The 16,321-nt window shown below is 42.6% G+C and overlaps 1 non-coding gene across 1 annotated transcript; it reads right to left on the reverse strand.

The window, feature by feature from the left end:
• Positions 1-9,442: 9,442 nt before the first annotated feature.
• Positions 9,443-9,517, reverse strand: Trnas-cga (transfer RNA serine (anticodon CGA)). The gene has a single exon. It is a non-coding gene; the product is annotated as a tRNA-Ser (tRNA).
• Between the last annotated feature and the right edge of the window lie 6,804 nt (positions 9,518-16,321).

Consider the following 16,321-nt stretch of genomic DNA (forward strand, 5'->3'; position numbering starts at 1 on the left):
TGTTACTGTGTGTTTGTCAGTGTGGTGCAATTTGTTACAATTTTTGCTATAATTTTGGTCAATTTCATGCAATTACGCTGTAATACAGAGCAGTTTGCAAAAATGAATGATGGTCACCCTGTAAATTGCCATTGGGGTGGCAGTGGACAACTCACAAATCGAATGTCAGTGCTCCCAGGGGATAATGGTGGTTGGTCACTCTGTAAACTGACAGTGTTATGTTGTAAATTGATCATCATCACCCTAAGGGTAGTGGTGGTCATCTTATAAACAGACCGTTATTGATCGCCACGGAATAATGGTAATCATCTTGTAAATTGATCATCATTGCCCCAGGGTAATAATGGTCACCGTTCAAATAGAGTAACATTGCCACCAGGAGTTACTGGTGACTTCTCTGTAAACTATCATTGCCTCTCTTTCCATAATAGACCATTAGAAAATATTTTCAGATCACGGAAGTAAGTATGTCTTGAGAGCTCCTTGGTAGCAGCTGTTTCGTCATATTGTTATTATGTCCTGCGACAACGAAAAATTGCTAGGTCACAATCGATAGATAAGCTCAGATGCCAAGAGAATTTCATTGTGTTATGTATGTGCGTCTTTGATAAATAGTCGTGAGGGGCTGGTCATACAATAAAGCTTCCTTAGGGATTTACTCACTTCGCATAGACAGCGTCTTTAAGAAGGGCAACTTCAGTGTCCACACCAGCTGTGGCACTGAAATCGAACTTTGTACTTGCAGTACTATAACATTTCGTGTGTGTGTGTGTGTGTGTGTGTGTATGTGTGTGTGTGTGTGTGTGTGCTTATGTGCATGTGTTACTGACGTATTTTAGATGTTGAAAAAATACATTTTACAATATTCCTGGATAAGTAGTTTCATGCTACAAAAATTCAGGTCTCTGCAATACTTTTGAGCACAGCCAAGACGTCTGCACTGCGGCTGCCTTATAATATCATTTCAATGCCTGTTAAAATACTGTGCTTTGATTGGAAAAATTTTCTCATTCCATCGTGGCAGGCTGTCATAACAGCAGACTTAAAAGTGATTCAGAACAAAAACAGTCTCGGTTGCGAAATTATTTAATGTCAATGGCCGCGTTTCGCCCTTTTTGGGAATCATCAGATCCACTGGTGTGCTGAAGGTCCACTTCATGGTTTAGATATTTCATGAGAGATGGAGTATGTATTCGGCTCCCTTGGTGTCTATTTTACATTGTATGTGGTTTTATGACTGATGGGTCACACTTATACTATTTTACATTCATGTGGTTTTGTGATTGATGGGTTACGTATCAAGCTACATTTACTCAATCTGATGATGCCCAAGAAGGGCGAAATGCGTCATTGACATTAAATAATTTAGCATCCGAGACTTTGTTCTGAAATATACCGCACTTGACTGTTCTATTTCAGTAGTATACTGATACTGGGTGAAGAGGGAAGGCAGACAAGTGTGGGAATGAATGAGAAGGATTTTGGCATGGCTTGTCATGTGATGATGATGTCACTGACAAGAAGGATAGGACTTACCTCCATGTTGGGTTGTGATGCGATTACTCCTAGCACTTGTACTTGAAATCAATGACACATCAAGATTCAATATGACATGTAAGTGCAAACTGCTCTACAACTGACATACATAAGCTACACACAGTGCTTGCTTATTACAGTAAGCAACCTCACTGTTTTTGTGCAGAGGTTGTATTTTGAGTGATCTCTCCCTCTCTCCAGTAGTGCCTTTTGTCATGTTTCATCTCTGCCATGTTGCGCGATTGTGTTTGGTCATGTTATGAACTTATCTTCGTGATAATGAAAATCAGTACCATAAGTATTACGACACAATAAAACTGCTGTCAAAACGGCTTTTTACCTCCTTAAAATGATGCTTGTCTGTGGCCATGTTGGGTGCTTTTATACACTATGTGATCAAAAGTATCCGGACACCTGGCTGAAGATGACTTACAAGTCGTGGTGCCTTCCCGCGGTAATGCTGAAATTCAGTATGGGGTTGGCCCACCCTTCGCCTTGATGACAGCTTCCACTCTCGCAGGCATACGTTCAATCAGGTGCTGGAAGGTTTCTTGGGAAATGGCAACCCATTCTTCACCAAGTCCTGCACTGAGAAGAGGTATCGATGTCGGTCGGTGAGGCCAGGCACTAAGTCGGCGTTCCAAAACATCCTGAACGTGTTCTATAGGATTCAGGTCAGGACTCTGTGCAAGTCAAACCATTACAGGGATGTTATTGTGTAACCACTCCGCCAGAGGCTATGCACTATGAACAGCTGTCCAATCGTGTTGAAAGATGCAGTCGCCATCCCTGAATCGCTCTTCAACAGTGGAAATCAAGATGTTTGAAACATCAACGTAGGCCTGTGCTGTGATAGTGCCACACAAAACAACAAGGGGTGCAAGCCCCCTCCATGAAAAACACGACCACACCATAACTCCACCGTCTCCGAATTTTAATGTTGGCACCACACACGCTGGCGGATGACGTTCACCGGCCATTCGCCATACCCACACCTTGCAATCGGATCGCCACATCGTGTACCGTGATTCGTCACTCCACACAACGTTTTTCCTCTGGTCAATCGTCCAATATTTACGCTCCTTACACCAAGCGAGGCATCGTTTGGCATTTTCCGGTGTGATGTGTGTCTGATGAGCAGCCGCTCGACCATGAAATCAAAGTTCTCTGACCTCCCGCCTAACTGTCATAGTTCTTTCAGTGGATCCTGATGCAGTTTGAAATTCCTGTGTGATGGTCTGGATAGGTGTCTGCCTCTTACACATTACGACCCTCTTCAACTGTCGGCACTTCAAATGATTCAAATGGCTCTGAGCACTATGGGACTTAACATCTGAGGTCATCCGTCCCCTAGAACTGTTTAAACCTAAGTAACCTAAGAACATCACACGAATCCATGCCCGAGGCAGGATTCGAACCTGCGACCGTAGCAGTCGCGCGGTTCCGTACTGCAGCGCCTATAACCGGGTGGCCACCGCGGTCAGCAACTGTCGGCAGTCTCTGTCAGTCAACAGACGAGGACGGCCTGTACGCTTTCGTGCCGTAAGTGTCCCTTCACGTTTCCACTTCACTAACACATGGGTAACAGTGGACCTAGGAGCGTGTATATCTCGCTTACAGACGTATGACACAAGTAACACCCTTGAGTTCCGCGGAGCGCCCCATTCTGCTCTCTGACGATGTCTAATGGCTACTGAGGCCGCTGATATGGAGTACCTGTCAATGCACATAATATGAAAAACGGTCGTTTTTGGGGGTGTCCGAATACTTTTGATCACATAGTATATGTCACATTTTCGATCATTACAATCATATTTTCGGTGTTATTTAGTAGTTGAGTCTGGAAATAAAGCCTGCATATTTTTCTAGAGAGCCTTGATCTACATCTACATCTACATTTACATCTACATGCAGACTACGCAACCAACATTATGGCATGTGAGTAAGGGTAACCTGTACCACTACCAGGCATTTACTTTCCTGGTAACTCGCAAGAAAAGCAACTGGAATCACTCAACAGAGGAAAGTGCACTGGACCTGACGGGATACCAATTCTACACAGAGTACGCCAAAGAACTGGCCCCCCTTCTAACAGCCGTGTACCGCAAGTCTCTAGAAGAATGGAAGGTTCCAAATGATTGGAAAAGAGCACAGGTAGTCCCAGTCTTCTAGAAGGGTCGTCGAGCAGATGCACAAAACTATAGACCTATATCTCTGACGTCGATCTATTGTAGAATTTCAGAACATGTTTTTTGCTCGAGTATCATGTCGTTTTTGGAAACCCAGAATCTACTCTGTAGGAATCAACATGGATTCCGGAAACAGCGATCGTGTGAGACCCAACTTGCGTTATTTGTTCATGAGACCCAGAAAATATTAGATACAGGCTCCCAGGTAGATGCTATTTTTCTTGACTTCCGGAAGGCGTTCGATACAGTTCCGCACTGTCGCCTGATAAACAAAGTAAGAGCCTACGGAATATCAGACCAGCTGTGTGGCTGGATTGAAGAGTTTTTAGCACACAGAACACAGCATGTTGTTATCAATGGAGAGAAGTCTACAGACGTTAAAGTAACCTCTGGCGTGCAACAGGGGAGTGTTATGGGACCATTGCTTTTCACAATATATATATATCACCTAGCAGATAGTGTCGGAAGTTCCATTCGGCTTTTCGCCGATGATGCTGTAGTATACAGAGAAGTTGCAGCATTAGAAAATTGTAGCGAAATGCAGGAAGATCAGCAGCGGATAGACACTTGGTGCAGGGAGTGACAACTGACCCTTAACATAGACAAATGCGATGTATTGCGAATACATAGAAAGAAGGATCCTTTATTGTATGATTATATGATAGCGGAACAAACACTGGTGGCAGTCACTTCTGTAAAATATCTGTGAGTATGTGTGCGGAACGATTTGAAGTGGAATGAACATATAAAATTAATTGTTGGTAAGGCGGGTACCAGGTTGAGATTCATTGGGAGAGTCCTTAGAAAATGTAGTCCATCAACAAAGGAGGTGGCCTACAAAACACTCGTTCGACCTATACTTGAGTATTGCTCATCAGTGTGGGATCCGTACCAGATCGGGTTGACGGAGGAGATAGAGAAGATCCAAAGAAGAGCAGCGCATTTCGTCACAGGGTTTTTTGGTAAGCACGATAGCGTTACGGAGATGTTTAGCAAACTCAAGTGGCAGACTCTGCAAGAGAGGCGCTCTGCATCGCGGTGTAGCTCGCTCGCCAGGTTTCTAGATGGTGCGTTTCTGGATGAGGTATCGAATATATTGCTTCCCCCTACTTATACCTCCCGAGGAGATCAGGAATGTAAAATTAGAGAGATTAGAGCGCGCACAGAGGCGCGAACCACACGCGACTGGAAAAGGAAAGGGAGGTAATGATAGTGGCACGTAAAGTTCCCTCCGCCACACTCCGTTGGGTGGCTTGCGGAGTATAAATGTAGATGTAGATGTAGAAATAGAGAGAGGGAAAAGTGTCTGTCTATATACCTCCATATGAGCCCTATTTCTGGTATTTTATCTTCGTGGCCCTTATGTGAAACCTTCATTGGCAGCTGTAGTCCTCTAAATTTTCTCAACAATGTTCCTCGAATAGAAGGACGCCTTGCATCCAGGGATTCCCCTTTGATTTGTTGAAACCTATCGTTAACGTAACTAGCAGTCCATCTCTCAATTGCTTCTATGTCTTCGTGTAAACCAGTGTAACGTAGCCAAAACATTCGGTCAATACTCAACAATAGGTCACACTAGTATCCTACATATTTTCCACTTCATAGATGAACCCCACTTACAAAAATTCTCACAATAAACCAACGTCTACCATTTGGCTTTCCTAACACAGTCCCCGCATGCTCATTCCATTTCATATCGCTTTGCGACGTTGTGGCCTGACTGTGTCAAGCAGGACGATACTAACACTGTTTCCCATCATTAAGAGCTTCCTTTCTCATAATCATACATATTAACGCATATTTTTCCATATTAACGTATATTTTTCTACATTAGAGCTAGCTACCATTCATTACATCAACTAGAAATTTTATCCAAGTCGTCTTGTATCCTCGTACAATCACTCAGCTTCAACACCTTCCCACACCCCACATCATCATCACTAAACAACGTAGGTTGCTGCCTGCCCTCCCTGTCATTCATGAATTCAGAAAATAACAGCGGTCCTATCACACTTCCCTGGACACTCCTGACGATACCATTGTCTCCGACGAAGACGCCGTGGAGGATAAAACACTGAGTTCTGTTACTTAACAACCGTTCGTGCCACTCACATATGCTCATGGCTTCGATAACAGAATGCAATGAAGCATCGTGCCAAGTACTTTTCGGTAGTTAAGAAATATGGAATCTGCCTGTTACCCTATATCCATTGTTCGCGGTAGAACGTGTTTCGCCCGAGTGATGCTTTCTGAAAGCGACCGGACTCGCTGACATAAGCTCCTCGGTCTCAAGACAATTTATTATACTCCAACTAAGAACATGTTTAAGGATTTGCAGAAAGCCAATGTTACGGATATTGGTCCTTAATTTTGTGGGTCCGTCCTTTTACCTGTCTTATACACAGCAGTCACCTGCGCTTTTTTCCAGTCGCTTGGAATTTTCATTGGGCGAGTGGTTCGCTATAAACGCCGTGGAGTACTCTTTGTAAAACCGAAATGAGATTCCGTCCGGACCTGACGACTTATTTGTTTTAAACCCTTTCAGTTGTTCTTTACGCAAGGGATGCTTGTTACATGTCATCCATACGGGAGTCTGTTCAGTGGTCAAACGACGGTATATTTCTACGATACTCCTGCGTGAATGAATACTTAAATGTGAAATTTAAAACTTCATCTTTCATTTTGCTTAACTTCCATTGCCATACCAGACTAGTCATCAAGTGACTGGACGGTGGCCTTAGACCCGCTTAGCGGTTTTACATAGGACCAGGATTTTCTCCGGTTTTCGGGCAGATCTTTTCCCCAGAGATATGACGATAGTATTTGTTGTATGCTTCGAGCACAGCTCTTTTCACAGACTCACGAATCTCGACTAACATTTGCCTGACATCATTTGCTATATCTCTTTTGAGAGAGCACAACAGCCATTTCCGAATTTCGTTGTTGGCACCTTATTTCCAGCTGGCAAATGTTTCTGCCTCCCTCGAAAGTTTATTTTTGTGCATTAGCTTGAGTGGGCCTAGGTCAAATGTAGCAAAAAGTAAAATTAGCGAGGCAGTGTCATGGATTATATTTTTCTACCGGTGAATATGATGGAATGTCTTCTTCCCTCCTAAAATGATGCTTTGTGAGGTAATGTGTCATTTAAAACTTGTAGAAATGTCAACTGCTCATAGTTCTGTTTTGTAACTACGATTAACATGGCCGCAGATCGAAATGCCAACTCATATTTAACATGTGGAGATATCATTATAACACTAGACATAAATCTTGTGTACCTGTTGTTGATGTATTTTTCGATAATACGAGATAAGTACATTGACATAAACATTGTGCTACTGATGAAGTTTACTTATTTGTGCAGACAGTTAAGGCTTTTATTTAACATTGAGACACCTGAAATACATCAAAGAACACTCTATAGGTTGAAATATTTAATTCGAGATTTCGTTGTGACTTACAGCAAGTGTAGACATAAAAATGAAATTAATGACCTTGTTCCCGTAGCTGCCACTAACAGACTGCCTGTTTCATTGTGTGCTTGCCTGTTCATCGTAGTAGTTTAGCCAACAAGTGATTGTATATCTCTGTCCGCTTATACAGGGAGGTGAAAATCTAGTAGTAGTGGGAGTGAGGAACGCAATAGGAGGTGAAGGAGTAGGAGAAAGGGTTACAGGAGAAAATGGGCTTCGTAGTAGGGATGAGAGAGGAGAAAAACCAATTGTGTTCTACAATAAATTTAGCTAGTAACAGAGAATATTCAAATGTCAGAAGAGGAGGTGAACATGGAAATGACCGAGATATACTGGAAGATTCGAGTTAGATTACACAATGGTCTGGCAGAGATTCCGAAATCAGATGTTGGATTGTAAGGTGTACCTAGGGGCAGAAATAGACTCAGATCGTAATTTAATACTGATGAACAATAGACTGAAATTTAATAGACAAATCAGGAACAATCAGTGGTCAAACAAGTGGGGTAAGGAAATACTAAGGACTAAGGAGCTAAGCTTCAAGTTCTCTTAGGCTATAGATATTGCGATAATGAATAGCCTACTATGCAGTTTATTTGAAGAGAAGTTGACGTCTCTAAAAACAGCAGACACAGCAAATGGAAAAAAACACAGATACAACGAAGGATTTTGCGAAGAAACAACGAATAAGAGAAAAAATACTTCAGGTCATAAATGAAAGATTCAAATGGTTCAAATGGCTCTGAGCACTATGGGACTTAACATCTATGGTCATCAGTCCCCTAGAACTTAGAACTACTTTAACCTAACTAACCTAAGGACATCAAACAACACCCAGCCATCACGAGGCAGAGAAAATCCCTGACCCCGCCGGGAATCGAAACCGGGAACCCGGGCGTGGGAAGCGAGAACGCGCATAAATGAAAGAAGGAAGTACAAAATTCTTTAGGGAAATTCAGCAACACAGAGATACAAGACACGCAGGAACAGAATTAAAAGATAGTTCAGAGAAGCTAGGGCTGCTTGAATAATATGAAGAAATCGGAAAAGACATGATAGTCAAAAGGACTGACTCCGCATGTAGAAAAGTCTGTGAAATTAAAAGTGAGGACAGTAATATTAAGAGTGCAATGAAAATTCCGTTGTTAAATGCAGGGGATTCATCGAATAGGTGGAAAGAATACATTGGAGGCCTCTACGAGGGAGAGTCTTGCCTGATGACGTGATAGAAGAAGATACAGGAGTGGACAGGAGATCCAGTACCAGAATCAGATTTTAAAAGAGGCAGAAGGAATATGTAAGGAATCTCTTAAAACACTGAGAAAAATCATATCAAAACGATTATTTACGTTTGTGTGTAGAATGTATGAGATTGGCGACTTGCCGAGAAAAATCGTCCAAACATTTCCGAAGACTCCAAGACTCTACAAGAGTGAGAATTATCGCACATCCTGCTTAAGATCTCATGCATCCAAGCTGCTGCCATGAATAACATACATAGTAATGGAGAAGAATATCGTGGAGCTGTTTGACGGTCAGCTTGGCCTTAGGGGAGGGAAAGGCACCAGAACGGCTGTTATATCTTTGCAGTGGATCATGGAAGCATGACTGAAGAAAAATCAAGAAACGTTCATAGGATTTGTAGACCTGGAAAATGTGTTCAATGATGTCAGATCGTGTGAGATGTTCTAAATTCTGAGAAAGAAAGCTGCAAGTTTAGGGAAATATAGGTAACACACAATATGTACAAGAACCAAGAGGGAAAAAGTAGAATGGAAGACAAAGAACGAAGTGCTCGAATTAAAAAGTGCGTAAGACAGAGATGTATTCTATCACCGCAACTCTTCAATCTATACATCGAAGAAGTAACGACGGAAATAAAATAAAGGTTCAAGATTCGGGTTAAAATTACAGGTGAAAATATAGCAATGATAAATTTGTCGATGACATTGCTACCCTGAGTGAAAGTGAAAAAGAATTACAAGGTGAATAGAATGGAATGAACAGAGAATATAAAAAGCAGACAAGCTCCACCAAAGACAGAATTTCTGGTCAAGAGGTCTACTAGTATCAAACATATTACTTCATTTGAGAAAGAAATTTCCGAGAATATACGTTTGGAGCACAGAATTGTATGGTAGAGTAACATTGACTTCAGAAAAGAATAGAAGCGTTTCAGATGTGGCAGTACAGAAGAATGTTGAACAGTATGTGAACTGAAACTTCCTGGCAGATTAAAACTGTGTGCCCGACCGAGACTCGAACTCGGGACCTTTGCCTTTCGCGGGCAAGTGCTCTACCAACTGAGCTATCGAAGCACGACTAAGGCTCGGTACTCACAGCTTTACTTCTGCCAGTACCTCGTCTCCAATCTTCCAAACTTTACAGAAGCTCTCCTGCGAACCTGCAGAACTAGCACTCCTGAAAGAAAGGATTTTGCGGAGACATGGCTTAGCCACAGCCTGGGGGATGTTTCCAGAATGAGATTTTCACTCTGCAGCGGAGTGTGCGCTGATATGAAACTTCCTGGCAGATTAAAACTGTGTGCCCGACCGAGACTTGAATTAGGGACCTTTGCCTTTCGCGGGCAAGTGCTCTACCAACTGAGCTACCGAAACACGACTCACGCTCGGTACTCACAGCTTTACTTCTGGCAGTACCTCGTCTCTTATCTTCCAAACTTTACAGAAGCTCTTCTGCGAACCTGCCGGACTAGCACTCCTGAAAGAAAGGATTTTGCGGAGACATGGCTAGCCACAGCCTGGGGGATGTTTCCAGGATAAGATTTTCACTCAGCAACGGAGTGTGCGCTGATATGAAACTTCCTGGCAGATTAAAACTGTGTACCCGACCGAGACTCGAACTCGGGACCTTTGCCTTTCGCAGGCAAGTGCTCTACCAACTGAGCTACCGAAGCACGACTCACGGTCGGTACTCACAGCTTTACTTCTGCAAGTACCTCGTCTCCTACCTTCAAAAATTTACAGAAGCTCTCCTGGGAAACTGCAGAACTAGCACTCTTGAAAGAAAGGATATTGCAGAGACATGGCTAGCCACAGCCATTTTATTGGTAACTAAACTACTAGGTTATGATAAGCTGTTTCATTTTACTGACCTCTAAGGTACTAGGATGTGGATGGCAGTTTCATTTTAATGACAGGAAAAATTCTGAGGTTTGATTGGAGGAGAGGGGAGAGGATGGAAGGGGAAGGGAAGGAGGAGGGGAGGGGGTATGATGATATAATGAATTCAAGGTCAGTGACCGAGTTCCAGGTCAAATTGTGTCCAGAAACCCTGTTGCATACCTACTCAAATAATTTTCTGTAATTAAAAATAAGAGTGAAGCGATAGGGAACTAGTTGTGGAGTGGAAAGGTGCTGGGACCACAAAATAAAGGTTGTTTAAACAATAGTTTATTAAAAAATTAAAATCATATAATCAAAGTACGCCAATAAGGTGATTATAATCTCCTGGTCAACGACAAAGTAACCCAAGAACAATCAAATAAATTTCTCAAGGATAAATATAGAGTGCTCTGCTCAACAACACTTAAATTTTGAATTACTGCAGTGGCAAACATTCACAAAAGATACTCTTGCTAAATAGTTAATCATTGTTGACTCTGTTCATAGATACGTAAAGGGTACCAAACAACAAACTTAGCAAATGAAAATTTGGCTTATGGGTCAATTGAAGGTATGTTTAATCGGAATGCCAAAACAAAAAGTTTTAATTACAACCTGAAACATTTAGCAAGTTACTGGTGCAGTGAAAATCCAATATTATTCATAACAACTGCAGCAACAGCTTAAGGCCTAACGACAAAGGTACAGTATAATAAGATACGCAAATACGAGGACCAGTTGCACATTAAAAACATAAAAGCTGAAATCGATAATTTACACTTGACAACTTCATCAAAGCTCATATAGCTTATTAAACATGCTAACTATGGTGAAGGCAACACCGAACCGTAGGGAAACCACAAATTCTACAAACACCAAGCTACAGTAGTATTAAATAATTTAGAACATGTACAAGTTAAAAGAGTTATCAGCAGCTGGCCACTTAAACAAGCCTCAGTCGGTGAAGGCGCTTTCAGGTTTGCGCCAGCTGGAGTTGCCGAGCGGTTCTGGCTGCTACAGTCTGGAACCGCGTGATCGCTACGGTCGCAGGTTCGAATCCTGCCTTGGGCATGGATGTGTGTGATGTCCTAAGGTTACTTAGGTTTAAGTAGTTCTACGTTCTAGGCGATTGATGACGTTAGAAGTTAAGTCCCATAGTGCTGAGAGCCATTTTTTTCAGGTTTGCCTGAAATTCACAAATATAGAAGGAATCCATTAATAACTTTAGTGACATACACAGCATAGTGTGCAACAAACGATAGGTGAAGCTAATATTACAGGTTGCCTCATAGTGGAGGTGCCTTAGCGGAGATGCCTTAGCATCTGCCCATAGTCCACAACATTCGCAGGACACTTTTCCCGAAGGAGGTCAGGTAGAAGTCATTCAAGCTACCATCCAGTGTTATACAGCCGATAACTCTTCACATGCGAGGCTGCCGCCCCCAAGTCCTCCTTCAAAACGGATTTCCAAGTGCCACTTCAGCGAGCTAGTCACTTCCTCATAGCAAGCCGATCACCGGATATATTCCGTCAGCGGCCACTCACGCTCATTGTACATCCGGCAACGGCCGAAGGCAAGGTTAGCATGACTGTAACCGTTTTCAGCAACTGTTACAGCACGTGCACAGCACAGAAAGCTATATATTTAATTTTTTATTTATTTTGAGACATCGTTCTTCTGACTGGTTTGATGCAGCCCGCCACGAATTCCTGTACTGTGAGAACCTTTTCATCTCAGAGTGGCAGTTACCACCTACGTCTCCAATTACTTGCTGGCTATAATCCATTCTCTGTCCTCCTTTACAGTTTTTACTCTTTATAGCGCCCTTTGTACCATGCAGGTTACTCCCTTATGTCTCAACACATGTACTATCACCCGCTTCCTTCTTCTTGTCAACTTTTTCCTCACCTATTCTCCGGAGAACCTTAGTCATATCAGTGCAACAACTATTCAACATTCTTCTGTAGCACCACATCTCAAATGTTCCTATCCTCTTCTGTTCTGGTCTTCCCACAGTCTGTGTTTCACTACCATACAACGCTGTCTCCAAGCGTGAATTCTCAGAAATTTCTTCCTTAAACTGAGACCTTCGTTTGATATTAGCAGAATTCTCTTTCTATTTTTACCAGTGCTAGTCTGTTTTTTATGCCCTCCTTCTTTTGTTCGTTATCGGTTATTTTGCTGCATAGGTGGCATAATCCCTTAACTTCGTCTGCTTCGTGATCTCCAGTTCTGATGTTAAGTTTCTTACTGTCCTCATTTCTCCTATTTCTCATTACTTTGTCTTTCTTTGCGGTACATTAAATCCATATCCTGCACTCATTAAACTGTTCATGCCATGCCCCACTTCTTGAATTTCTTCTTCACTTTCAGTGTAGATAGCAATGTCATCAGTGAATATTTACATTTATATCACTTCACCCTGAATTTGATTCGCGCTCTTGAACCTTTCTTTTATTTCCGTCACAGAACAATAGCAGCGAACGACCACATCCCAGTCTTACACCCTTTTTAGGCCGAGCACTTCGTTCTTTGTGTTCCACTTTTGGTTCATCTACATATTTTATATTGCTCGTCTTTCTTTACAGATTACCCCTATTAATTTTCATAATTTCGAACATCTTCCGCGTTTGGAGTTGTCGAACGCTTTTCCCATGTCGACAAATCTTATGAACGTCTGTTAATTTTTCTTTAGTCTTGCTTCCATTATTAACCGCAATGTGAATAGCCGTTTTGTTACCAATTCCCCCAATGATTTTGGAAATGCCGATGGAATTCCTTGTTCCTCATTTCACCTAAAGTCGACCAAAACTCTTAATTCTGACTCTCTTTCCAGTCGACTCTTGTTTCTTCTTCCTGTCGCGTCTTCAGAAACGTTCTCCCCTCTTAGAGCCCTTCAATACACTCTTTCCACCTACCCGCGTTCCCCTCTGCACTTAACAATGGAATTCCCATTACACTCTTAATGTTATCGCCCTTCTTTTAATTTCAGCGAAGCTTGTTCTGACTTTTCTATCTGCTGAGTCCATCGTTCAGACAGTCATTACTTTTCCGATTTCTTCAAAGTTTTTATACAGCCATTTGGCCTTATCTTTCCTGCACTTCCTCTTTGGAAAAGAGACTGGCAAAGTTTTGCAGAAGTTCGAAACATAGTGCGTACTTAAATGCGAGATGCTTTCAATCATTGCCACAACGAAACTCTGTCTCGAAATCTGGCAGAAAACCCAAAGAGGTTTTGGCCAGGCATAAAGCATAGCACTGGCAGGACGCAATCAATACCTTCACTGTGCTGTAACAACGGTGAAGTAACTGATGACAGTGCCACTAAAGCAGAGTTATTAAACACGGCTTTCCGAAACTCCTTCACCAAAGAAGACGAAGTAAATACTTCTGAATTCCAATCAAGAACAACTTTCAAGATGAAAAACATAGAATCTGATATCCTCGGAGTAACGAAGCAGCTGAAATCACTTAATAAAGGCAAGGCCTCCGGTCAAGATTGTATACCGGTCGGGTTTCTCTCAGAGTATGCTGATAAAATAGCTCCATATTTAGCAATATTATATAACAACTAGCTCACAGAAAAATCAGTACCTAAAGACTGGAAAATTGCTCAAGTGATAACAATACCCAAAAAGGGCAGTAGGCGTAATCCTTTGAATTACATACTTATATCACTAACATCGATTTGCTGTAGGGTTTTGGAACATATACTGTTTTCGAACATTATGAGTTACCTCGAAGAAAACGATTTATTGACACATAGTCAGCACGGTTTCAAAAAATATCGTTCTTGTGAAACACAACTAGCTCTTTATCCTCATGAAGTAACAAGTGCTATCGACAGGGGATGTCAAATTTATCTCATATTTTTTTTATTTCCGGAAGGCTTTCGACACCGTTCCTCACAAGCGTCTTCTAACCAAACTGCGTGCCTGCGGAGTATCGCCTCAGTTGTGCGATTGAATTCGTGATTTCCTGTCAGAAAGATCACAGTTCGTAGTAATAGGAGGAAAGTCATCGAAGTAAAACAGATGTAATGTCCGGCGTTCCCCAAGGAAGTGTAATAGGCCTCTATTGTTCCTGATCTATATTAACGACATAGCAGACAATCTGAATAGCTGTCTTAGATTGTTTGCAGATGATGCTGTCATTTACTGTCTTGTAAAGTCATCATATGACCAAAACAAATTGCAAAATGAATTAGATAAGATATCTGTATGGTGCTAAAAGTGGCAATTGACCCTGAATAAAGAAAAGTACGAAGTTGTTCACATGACTACTAATAGAAATCAGCTAAATTTCGATTACGCGATAAGTCACACAAATCTGAAGGCTGTAAATTGAACAGATACCCTAAATTGGAACGATCACGTAGATAATGTTGTGGGTAGAGCCAACCAAAGATTGCGATTCATTGAGAGAACACTTAGAAGGTTCAACAGGTCTACCAAAGAGACTGCTTACACCACGCTTGTCCGCCCTATTCTGGAGTATTGCTGTGCGGTGTGGGATCCGCATCAGATGGGACTGACGGATGACATCGAAAAAGTACACGACCGGCCATTAAAATTTCTACACCAAGAAGAAATGCAAATGATAATCGGGAATTCATTGGACAATTATATCATACTAGAACTGATATGTGGTTACATTTTCTTACAACTTGGGTGCGTAGATCCTGAGAAATCAGTAACCATAACAAGCACCTCTGGCCGTAATAACGGCCTTGATACGACTAGGAATTGAGTCAAACAGAGCTTGGATGGCGTGTACAGGTACAGCTGCCCATGCGGCTTCAACACGATATCACAGATCGTCAAGAGTAGTGACTGGCGTATTGTGACGAGCCAGTTACTCGGCCAGCATTGACGGGACGTTTTCATTTGGTGAGAGATCTGGAGAATGTGCTGGCCAGGGCAGCAGTCGAACATTTTCTGTATCCATAAAAGGCCCGTACAAGACCTGCAACATGCGGTCGTGCATTATCCTGCTGAAATGTAGGGTTTCGCAGGAATCAATGAAGGGTAGAGCCACGGGTCGTAGCACATCTGAAATGTAACGTCCACTGTTCAAAGTGCCGTTAATGCGAACAAGAGGTAACCGAGACGTGTAACCAATAGCACCCCATACCATCACGCCGGGTGATACGCCAGTATGGCGATGACGAATGCACGCACCCAATGTGCATTCACCGCGATGTCGCCAAATACGGATGTGGCCATCATGATGTTGTAAACAGAACCTGGATTCATCCGAAAAAATGACGTTTTGCCACTCGTACAGCCAGGTTCGTAATTGAGTACACCATCGCTGGCGCTCCTGTCTGTGATGCAGCGTCAAGGATAACCGCAGCCATGGTGTCCGAGCTGATAGTCCATGCTGCTACAAACGTCGTCGGACTGTTAGTGCACATAGTTGTTGTCTTGCAAAGGTCCCCATCTGTTGATGCAGGGATCGAGACGTGGCTGCACGATCCGTTACAGCCATGCGGATAAGATGCCTGTCATCTCGACTGCTAGTGATCCGAGGCCGTTGGGATCCTGCACGGCGTTCCGCATTACTCTCCTGAACCCACCGATTCCATATTCTGCTACCAGTCATTGGATCTCGACCACCGCGAGCAGCAATGTCGCGATACAATAAAAACGCAATCACGATAGGCTACAATGCGACCTTTACGAAACTCGGAAACGTGATGGTACGCATTTGTCCTCCTTACACGAGGCATCACAACAACGTTTCACCAGGCAACGCCCGTCAACTGCTGTTTGTGTATGAGAAATCGGTTGAAAACTTTCCTCGTGCCTGCACGTTGTAAGTATCGTCACCGGCGCCAACCTTGAGTGAATGCTCTGAGAAGCTAATAATTTGCATATCACAGCATCTTCTTCCTGTCGGTTAAATTTCGCGTCTGTAGCACGTCATCTTCATGGTGTAGCAATTTTAATGGCCAGTAGTACACATAGAAGGGCAGCTCAATTTTTACTATCGTGA

This window comes from Schistocerca gregaria, chromosome 3, assembly GCF_023897955.1.
Source record: "Schistocerca gregaria isolate iqSchGreg1 chromosome 3, iqSchGreg1.2, whole genome shotgun sequence".
NCBI classification, from domain to species: Eukaryota; Metazoa; Arthropoda; class Insecta; order Orthoptera; family Acrididae; genus Schistocerca; species Schistocerca gregaria.